The sequence below is a fragment of the Lycium ferocissimum genome, chromosome 6, assembly GCF_029784015.1.
Source record: "Lycium ferocissimum isolate CSIRO_LF1 chromosome 6, AGI_CSIRO_Lferr_CH_V1, whole genome shotgun sequence".
NCBI classification, from domain to species: Eukaryota; Viridiplantae; Streptophyta; class Magnoliopsida; order Solanales; family Solanaceae; genus Lycium; species Lycium ferocissimum.
In genome coordinates this window covers 25,579,053-25,590,469 of record NC_081347.1, presented here as the reverse complement: position 1 = coordinate 25,590,469, position 11,417 = coordinate 25,579,053, and positions in this window count along the sequence as shown.

Sequence of the window (11,417 nt, the reverse complement as noted above, 5' to 3'; positions counted from 1 at the left end):
TATAAACCTCTCGTATTGGATGAATTATTATTAAAACACTTAAATCAAAACCCTATAAATATTACAAGTTTCAAAACTTACTTCGGGGCACTTTAGAAGCCCTAAAACGATGATCCAAACATTTAGGTGGACTTGATGTAATGAGCCGACATTATTGTACGCAAAAAAAAAATTAAGTTTTACCCAAAATATTGATATTTTGGGATTTTAAAACATGACTAATCTTTGCCCAAAGTATGGAAAAAAACGTGATTGGAATGGTAACGCAAAAAAAAAAAAAAAAAAAAAAGAAGCCTCAACATTAACGCACAAAATTAGTGCGTGATACCAATATTCTCTTTTGTTTTTTGGTCACCCCATTCACGCATTTAAATTACCCGTGAAAGGCCAAAAAAGCGTGTTTTTGCGGTTTGTCCTTTCACGCACGAATTTCGTGTGTGAATACTACTTATGTTTTTTTTTTTTTTTGTACTAGTTTGGTTCAACTTTTTATTTTTTGTACTACTTAAGTCGCGGATTCAAAAAAGACTACCAAACAAGGCCTTTACTTCATTAAGGGTATTTTTGTAATAGTTAGTCTAGTCTTCTTTAGCCTAGTAGTATAAATACTCTACTTAGTTTATTTCATTACTTAGTTTATGAATAATGATGAATGGAGAGTAGATAGGATTATCATAGTGTGTTTGGCTTACTAGCCTTTAGGTTTAGACTTAATTGATGGAGTGTAATTCCATTGTTGGCTTATGAACCAATTGTCCATTGATTTCATGAAGAGTTGTTCATTTGTGATTTCTAATTGAATTCCTCTTGCCTTGATTTCAAATAGTATATGTTCTATTAGGTTGAATTCAATTGGGAGGATTTGGATTTCATATATCCAAGTTTGACCATAAATCCAATCTTAATTGGGTCTTGCTTTTATCCCGCTCTTCTCATCCCTGTTCTTGAATTCTCATCTCTTTATTTCTATCTATCTTAATTTTTTGCATTTCGTTGTTGATTTGGTGTTTATCCCAATCCGAATCGCATCACATTTCCCAACCTTTACTTTTTATGATTCCATATAGTTGGTCGCATTTTTTTTTTCTTCATTTAGCATAATTGTGCTATTATTCTAGTTTTTGAAACTACACCTCCTAATAATAGAAAGAATGAGTCATTAATAAACTTGGCATATAATGAGTGATGTCACTAAAGTACAATCTCGTTGTTGAGTGAGGTTATGGACTTATGTTTTCCTTTTCTTTGAATTATATCTACTTAAGTAATGTTAAAACTTATTTTATGTTATGTTGTACTTTGACATAAGAGTATTATGTAACTTTTTTTTTTTTTTTTGGATTTTGGATTTATGTTGTATCTTCGGTTCTATTTTATTTGTTTTAGTAATATTGACTTATTAAGCATCCAGTCCATGATGTTCTTACAAAATATGTACTTTTAGTTTTTATAATTAATTAAAGTAAAATATTATTAATTTGAAAAATATATGTCAACTATTTTTACAATAGTAATTACAAATACATGGTTTGTGATTAATATATTTTCAAGAAACAATAAGTATCTTACTATCAAATTTAATAACATTTATAAAGGTAACAAATCGTAATTTTTAATTTTTTATAATTAAGGTTATTTTAAAATTTAATCTAACTGTGTAATTGCACTTGTGCAACCAAACAAGAACTTGTAAATTATACAATGACAAACAAACAGGTCGTCGTAATTACAATACGATATAATTACTAGGTACGTGTAGTTACTACCCTAGTAATTACAACAATTCCAATTACCCGGTGGCTATAGTAATTACAACAATTCCAATTACCCGGTGGCTATCCAAACAGACCCTTATAGTATTTGTCAATTTCTATATATAAGAACTGGTTTAGGTTTTTTTCTAAAATATTCTAGGACAAATGGAAAACATACAATTAGCCGCTCACTAAAAAATATGCATAGCATTGGCCATAATTTTGTATTAACAGAAACTAGCCATTTAAAATGCAATCGGTCAAATAAAATTTGTACATGCTCACTAAAAAATATGCATAGCATTGGCCGTAATTTTGTATTAACAAAAACTAGCCATATAAAATGCAATCGGCCAAATAAAATTTGTACGTAGTCCTTTTTACTTTCACACTTATTAAACCCCTCCCCAAGCCAAAAAAATAAAATAAAATAACCGATCGCCTCTAAAAGTACATATTTTTAGATGCATTACACCTCATATTTTTTTTTCTCATTTTGATCAATTTATTCCTGGTTATGTGTGTTCGTGCGTGTAAGATATGATTTGATGGAAGCCGATGATTTCATACAAAAAGAGATGGAAGATGACTTCAAAGTCTGATTAGAAGTCATTTTCAAGTATTCGGATCGAGTAAGCCCTCGAGGGCTAAGTATACAAGAAAGAAGTTGGAAAAATGGCGTATCGTGGAAATTGACTTGGTGCCACGCATGGGAAAGGTACCCCATGTGCCTCACTTTAAATGTCAATGAAAACATGCAGATTTTTAGTTCATTGAAGTTTTGACTTGGTGCGTTGCACATCATAGCTAGGTAAAGCAGCGCACGAGTGTATTTTTCCAGCAATCCGAATTGGTTTTGGACCATACATAGAGGTCCGGCCCAATATCAAATTCTAACACTATGAATAAATCTTATACACGTTTTCAAAGGAGATTGAGACTTTTGACAGGAGAACAATACAAAGACGGCCAAAACATCTTGAAACGACGATTCATAGAATTTATCTTTTATTTCTTCTATTCCTATAGTTGGACGAATATAATTGTGTTAGAATACATTTGATTATCACGGAATAGTATTCTTTTAAATAAGATTTTCTCTCTTGTTCTTTGATATTTGAGAGAGAAGTAGTAGAAAAGTCTTGGTTTGTGGCAGAAGATGACATGGCTGATCGATAAAGTTGAGGCTGAAAGAGAAGAATTTAATAGGAAGGACCAACCTAAGTACAATGAAATATACAGTGTCTTAGAAAATATGAACAAAGAACACTGGATTGGAGGCTTGAAACATGTATAAAACGTTTTCCCAAAAATTATATTTGCTCCCTCTCCTCTGCGAGATTGCTACGGGATTTACTCACATAGTTTCAGTGGATATGACAAGCCTATGAATTTCTGCACTAAGTAAATCGTGAAGAAATTCTATTGGAAAGCAAGAACTATGGAACTTAATCTTTTGGAATAGGAGAAGGAGTATCTGCAGAAGGTTTGAGAAGAAGAAAAAAGTTACTTTGCAGAGAAAGAAAAGTTACTCTGCAAAGTAACGTTGAATTGCTTTATATATATATAATATTTAATAACCAACACACCCTTTAATAAAAGACACGTCATTCCATTTAACTTTTAAATGTAAAAATAATAACTATATTTAAACAAAATCCCAACACAGTGTACTTGTAAACGTAAAAGATAAATATTATTTCTAAGTACATTAAGAATTTAAAATAATTCATATCACATATTTATCGTCCACTTCACATGTCCTTATGACTATACGTTCAACTGACTGCTTCATTACATGCATGTGTGTTCACTGTTGAAGAAATAACATACTAATCAATTTTGGCAAAGTACATAGATTGGCTCTGAACTATATCCGAAAAGTCGGAGTCTGCAACTTAAATGACCCAAAAAGTGTGGGTTGGAACATAAATACCGACCAAAAAAAAAAAAAGTGACAAAACTACCTTTTGCGCACTAATTTAATGCACAATAGGACTTAACTGTAACATTGCCTGTTAAGTCCTATTGCGCACTAATTTAGTGCGCAATAGGGGTTATATTCATTTCTACAACACATTGTGTAATTTCAAAGTTTTGAAATTTCACGTTTTTTTTTTCCATACTTTGACCAAAGATTAGTCATGTTTCAAAACACCGGAATATCAATATTTTATATAGAACCTAATATCTTTTTCTGCAAATAATAATGTAGGCTCAATACATCGAGTATACCTAAACGTTTGGGTTGTCGTTTTAGGGGTTGTAAAGTATCCCGAAGTAAGTTTTGTTTGTTTGAAAACTTGTTACCTTAGGTTTAAGTGTTTTATTTTTTAAGGATTTGATTTAAGTGTTTTATTATTTAGTCAAGGCATTATATTATTAAGGATGTGTAGATATTTTTTTCGAGTATTTTTTTTGCCGCTCATAATTCAAGACAATTCAAATTCATCAAGAAGAATTAAAATATATTGATAATTCAAGGCAATTCCAATACATCAAGAAAGACTAAAATACATTCATAATTCAAGACAATCTTCAACCACGAGAGTCTCTCCCACTATGAGAGTTTCTTCCACTATGAGAGGTACTTGCACCACCACGGACCCATTGGTTACACAAACACTTATCATGGCCAAACTCCCTACACGTCAAGCACCTTTGAGAGTATGTCCTATCCGGAACATCCATTTGATTGGGAATCCGAGTTCGTGCGTTAACATGTATTTTACGGATATACTCCTTGTTAGCAATCATTGAAAATGACTCGTTTGTTCAATAAGATTGATCTCCAAGTGGGTAGAAACCTCCGACATATGCTTTAAGATAACTTTCGACGTTGTATTCGGATGCCACATAAGTGGATACTGTTTTTTCCATTGCCTCAAAACACTTGATGGCATGAGAACATGACATGTGGTATGATTGTCACTTATCACAACTACACGTTCTCGTTCTCTCATAAACGATATGAAGGTTTCCTCCCCGACCTTGGTAATAACTTGTCCGAACTTCATACACATGTTCAGCATTGTTATACTCTTCCATCCTGTGTAGCTCACATTTTTTCCTATGATGCTCGAACATTTGTGCAGGTTTTGGCATCTTTTTCCCACCATCACTAATATGTCTTTGGCATATCTTGTTCTAGTGGCAAACCGCTCCACAACTTTCTTGAAAGTCATCCTCACCATTGCAGTAACGGGCAGCCCCCGAACAGATTTTAGCAAACTATTGAATGACTCCGAGCTGTTTGTTGTTAGCCTCCCCCATCTCCTGCCTCCATCTGCATGTAATGTCCATTTCTCAACCTCGATATCCTTCAACCAATTATATGCTATTGGACTTACTGCCTTGATCATCTCCATCCGCATAAGAAACTTTTTTTCTTGATGCTCCTTTGTAGCCGCCAACATCAATTTATTTAGTGAGCTGTTTCTAAATTTTATTTGGAAATTTGCCTTTATGTGCCTTAAACAAAAGAGATGGTAAGCAAAGAGAGGCTGCCACTCCGTCAAATTAAACTTATTGCTTAATATGCCTTGATGTCAATCAAATAGCATGCATATGCCCATACGATCCTTAATAATGTATCGCCTCTAATGTGTCAAAAATATCCCCATGTCTCTTTGCTCTCGTTAGCGGCAATGGCGAAAGTAAGAGGGAATACCGACCCATTGGCATCCATCCCTACTGCAATCAGTAGCTTGATGTCGTATACCCCGTACACATGCGTGCCATCTATGGATATGACTGGCCGGCAATGAGAAAAACCATCAATGCATGGTTTGAATGTCCAAAACACAAAATTGAAAATATTACCGGCAACGAGCTTCCACTCTACAACAAAGACCATGATTGAATTTCTGTAGAGCTGTCATATACCTCGGCAACTACTGGAAAGAGACCTCCTATGTACTATTAATCATCTCAAAAGCCCGCCTACGCCTGAGATATCCCTTTCTCTTGCTTATCGTTTTACGATATGTTTCATTAACGTTTCTAATGCAATCTTTGATGGGATACCTAGACAAGTTTAAACAAACAACATTTAGCAATGATATGAAAATTTAACTGATGATAAAATTATAATGAACTTGGACGGATAGCTTATCTTGGGTTTTCGGCAACGTGAACAAGTAGCACTTGAGCAATCATATTTGTATCTAAATTAAAATGATCTACTTGATTCTCTCCCATATCACAAGTGTTACATGGGTGGAATTTTGTGATAATCCACATACTATCATGCTTAACAATATCACGAAGCATCCATTAACAACCTTGATACTGTCGTCTGCAAACCAGTCTCAATAGCTTTCGGGTTGAATCATCAACCCTAAAGTCCCTCATTCCCTGGTAGCTATAAATTTTGACGGCCCTTTGCAATGACTTTTTGGATTCGAACATCATGCCTTTTGCAAGGTGAACAACATTATTTACAAGATTGACTGGTTCTTTCCACATTTTATGGTGAATTGGATCATCTTCTCTGGTGTAGACTAAGGCATCAGGACGACCTTGAAGATTGTCAAGATATGGAATCACGTCAGAATGTCACTGAATTGGGCTTTCGGCCATCGGTTCTTGTTGGTGAATTGGGCTCTCGGCTATTGGTTCTTGCCGGTTTGGCAGACTTTGCACTACTTCTACTAATTGTAATTCCTGCATATGAGGATTAACATCAACCTCATCATCATCATTATCGTCGGACTCCTCTGCATTCAGTATATCATCGCTATCACTCAATGATGTTTCTATATAATTAGGATAATCATCACCATCTAGTAAAGACCTCTTCCTACACGAAAAATAGGAAACATATTTTAAATACCAACATCAAAATATATATGGATTATTTAATATCAAGGTGATGAATCTACCAATAGTGTTCAATATTGTCAGGGTTTGAAGAAAGATCAATTGCACAAAAATCAACATTTGGTGCCATTGGCGAATTTTGTGTGTAACTTTCAGCTGCACCAAATTGAGAGGATTGCCTAGTATTACTCATATCAGGTGTATAACCCCTAAAACGATACAAAAAAACATTACTATTACCATACGTATAATAAAATAAACATGTGCTACTACACAAAATTATAATTTAAAAATGGATATTTAGCAATTTTCACTACAATTTTGATTAAATTGCTGGCTTAGAGTTTCCAGCAACACTTGATCACTCAAAATGTCTCCATAAGAACTCAAGTTCGTATAAGTGTTATCATGAGTAGGTGCACACACTTGCGAGCTTGCCGTACAAAGTATTAGAACATAAAACAACAGAATGCCAGCAAGACATTATAGATTTTACATGCTAAAGTTGGCTGAAGAACAAACATCATCAACAGGTAGAGAACTAACATCTACAGAAAGAAGATATGTCTTAAGAAACCCAAAATATTGGTCTGAGGATGATATTGAGAACTTCTATTCTAATGATGATTATGAGGTATTTTGGTTCACTATCTTAGTTTTTGGGTCATTTGTTTCAGACTCATGATTTAATTTGTATTTTTAATTTATTTTGAAGTCATGAATTTGAAAAAAGTTAGTATGTTTTTAATTTATATAAGCTTCTTAGAGTTAATAATACATAAAAAGTTCAACAATTCACAATTTCTAAGAAAATACAAATAAATTAGTACATAAAAGGTACCGATTACATAATACGTGAAAACATACAACTCGTAAAAACAAAAAACATAAAAATAACAAAAAAATACATAGAAATAATAAACTTAAAAAACAAAGTACATAGAAATAATAAACAACAACAAGATAGCACAAATAATCTTCCAAAATTTTAGTTTTTCTTTCAAAGCATTTTTCTCGTGTTGAGTGTCTCTAAGGTTACCCTTGAAAAAGTTTTGTTTTTCTATGGATTCTTTTAGCAAGACCTCCAAAAGGTCAATTTTTTCTTGGGCTTCCATAAGCTTAAACTGCAAGTCAAACTTCACAGAATCTCTAATGATACGTGAAGTCGCGGTATCTTTATCAACAAAAGGCTTTTTTAACTTCGACGCCATCGTTTTATCCACCGGAATGCTATCTTCCCATCGAAAATATTTGCAACCATTCATATTCTATAAACATTACAAGAAAATCAGTTTTTGAAAGTAAAATATGTAGATAATGTGAAAAAAAAATAAACCCTAAAAACTTGTAAAAACACTTACTTCGGGCACTTTACAACGCCAAAAAGATGAACAGGATTATCTTGGGTCTTTGATGTTTTTTGCTTACTATAATAACCGCATTCATAAACATCGGGTTCTATAGCAAAGTTTGACGTTTCGGAGATTTGAGACATGATTTTTTTATGGGGTGGGGGTGGGGGGTGTAAAGTATGTTGAAAGAGTGAAAATGTAGGAGGTGAAGAGTGACTTGAAAACAACTAAGTGTTAGGGTTTATATAAACGCCTATTGCATACTAAATTAATGCGCAATAGGACTTAACGATGAATGTTACAGTTAAGTCCTATTGTGCCGCAAAAGGTAGTTTTGTCACCTTTTTTTTAAGTCGGTATTTATGTTCCAACAGTGGGATTTCACTAGGTATGTTGTTGTAGTTGTTGGTATTTATGTTCCAACCCACACTTTGTGGGTCAATTAAGTTGCAGACTCCGAAAAGTCGAGTTCACACTCCAACTAATCGGGTGACCTATTACTTTCTAACCATCTAAAAAGTGTATTAAATGTCTCCCTGAGAGCTGATGTGACACAAAATATAAAAATAATTGAAAAAAGGAGCATTTTGATAAAAAAATTATTCATTTTTTATTTTTATTTTTTTATTGCAAAATCCATATTTTTTTAATCCACCCTCACCCTCACCCCCACCCACCCCTCCCTTTCTTCTTCATTTTCCCCCTTCTCACGACCTCATCCTATTTCCGCCATTGCCGGAGCTCCGATGAGCTCGTCTCCCTTTCTCGTTCATCTGCACACCCTCACGCCTCCTCCATCTACTTTCTCCTTTCTTTTCTTTTCCCATTCTCCTTTTTCTTTTTTCTTTTCAACTTGTGCTAGTAGCCCTATCACCCTTCCACGGTGATGTACAAAAGAAATAGCAAAAGGCTTTTTGATGTCTCATCAATTTTCAAACAAGCAAAAAATGGGTGTTCCTTCGTGTTTAGTCGTTTGTGTTCTTGTTGGAGCTTTTTTCATTTCAATAGATGGAGCTTCCTGCCGCTTTAATGGAGTTTTCCGGCAACTAGATTTGGATGTTGCCATTTTTGGAGGCCCGTCTGATTTTTCGAAAAGATACAGGGAAAAAGAAAAAATATTAAGTTATAATAAATGATAATTAATTATGAAACCAATAACAAAATGACACTTTTAGAAGATATAAATATTGGTGGTAATGGCGGTGGCAACGGATATGGTGTTTCCGGTGAGATGGGCATGGTGGAGTCGTTTAGTTTAGTAATGAATAAGATTTAATTATTGAAGGATTTTAATGGTTAATTAGGCATTTATTAGTGTAATATAATTAACAAAAGAAAAATTAAATGAATAAAGAAAAGGAAAATAATATATAACAAAAATTTAGAAGATTTCCAGCATGGTGGCGCTGATGTGATGCGAGTGTGTAACACCTCCCCCTTGTGCAACAGGTTATATGTGTATTAGAAAGACATTTAATACACATTTTAGATGGTTAGGGGGTACCGGTAAGGAAAAAACTTACCCGCATCGGGTGTATACACCCAACTAATAAATAAATAACACTTGTCACATTATTTAATTATAAATATTACTATTTAACCATAGTTAATAAAATATTTTGCACATGATCTAAATTAATAACATAAAAATATTCTCACACTGTTTCTTTTATCTTCTTAACGATAAGTAGATTGACGGTATTTTTTTTTTTTTTGGTTACTTTTAGATTGGCTATATTTCTTTTCAATGGTACACCCACAATATATAAACAAAATATTGTTGTTCTTCATACATGATTTTTATTTCAGAAAGCCTGAAGGCTCTGTGTTCCTATTAGGGAAATGCCAAGTTGCCAACATCTTTCCTTGGCTACAAAACACTTAAACAAAGCAATATCTAAATATTGTTCAGCAAATTTTAGAACCATGAACCAGCAAGAAAATCATAGCTACACTGCACATAGAGATTTCGGAAACTAATCAAGGCGTGTCAACTGGTTTCCTCACTGAATCACTTAGTTAAGAGAGTATGGATGTGATAGATGACAAATGCTCTGCCTAAATATAATAATTAGAAATATGCAATAACAAAGAAGATTTCGGTAATGAAAAATTTGTGTGCAACTAGTAGATATAAGGATAAAATTATTTTAGTCGAGAATTTTTCCAAATAAAAAGCTTAAGGTACATCTTCATCACAAATTCAACAAGCAATAAAAATAAATCAAGTACAATTTTGATTATGTTACTGGTTGCTTTAACCAACGAAGCAATCAAAAGTTTTCTAAATAATTTTTACTACCCAAAAAAAGAAATTAAGGATCTTTTACGAATGCCTCAAAATCATAGTATCCCATCATTCTTCGTGAAGATATGACACTTCAATTGTAGTTTCGCCCTGATCTCCATGTACTTGCAGACGATTGCTACACAAATAAGAAATAATTAGAATAAAAAAAAATTCAAATATACTAATCATAATTGTATTACCCCTAACGTTGTGAGAGTACTTATGTAGTATTCTCAACACCTTGTAACAAGGTTAAAAATGATAAATGATACATTTGAATCATCCAAATCCAAGTCAAAAGCAGTATCCTTAAAAAAAGACAAATTCAAGATAAATTAATAATATGGAACAAGTGTTTAACATAAGAAATGTCTATGAAAAAATAATAAAAGAAAACTAACTTACCAATTAACTTCTGATATAGGCGGTGTTGCTTGATGAGGAGTGTATACATTGTTCTCAAACAAATTTTTTATTGGCAGTGCGTCAAATTTTTGAGATTTCACTATAATCTAACAAAACTAATTAGATTATTACAAAAATATATTACCAAATGAACTTACCAATACATACTATTTCTCCCACGAGTCGGTTGATTTTTTTTCTTCTTTTTGGATTTCTCCCAAAAAAACACCTGGTGCTCTTACATAGAGAGGATCCAACACCTTGCTTCTATATTTTTCTTACCATTTTTTGCTGAAAGATGAACAGTAGTTGTCACGACCCAACCCCGTAGGCCATGACTAGTGCCCGAGCTGGACACTCGTATACACTTGCTATCTATAGTCATACACTACTAGCATGAACGAGCTGTTATAAATATAAGGGCGAAACATATGCAAGTCGAAGCTGTCTACCTCCCGAAGGATTCTGACCTATAACGGTTAATATCGCACCAAAGCCGGCAAGGTCATATATATATAAGAACGTCCCAACAAAACATAAGCCGAGAAGGCTACCTTCATACACAGCTGCCATGATAAACATATATAGCTACGCAAGCCGACAAGGCTGCCACTACAAATGGGTACGCCTCAGACACAAGTCATAAGCATATAACAAAACAACAACCATACATAGACCCACACTTGTGACCCGCGGACTTAAGAGTGACAACGACATCATATGACGGACAGGGCCCCGCCGTACCCCGAATAACAACATATGTACATATCAAAAGGTTATACCACGAAACTATGC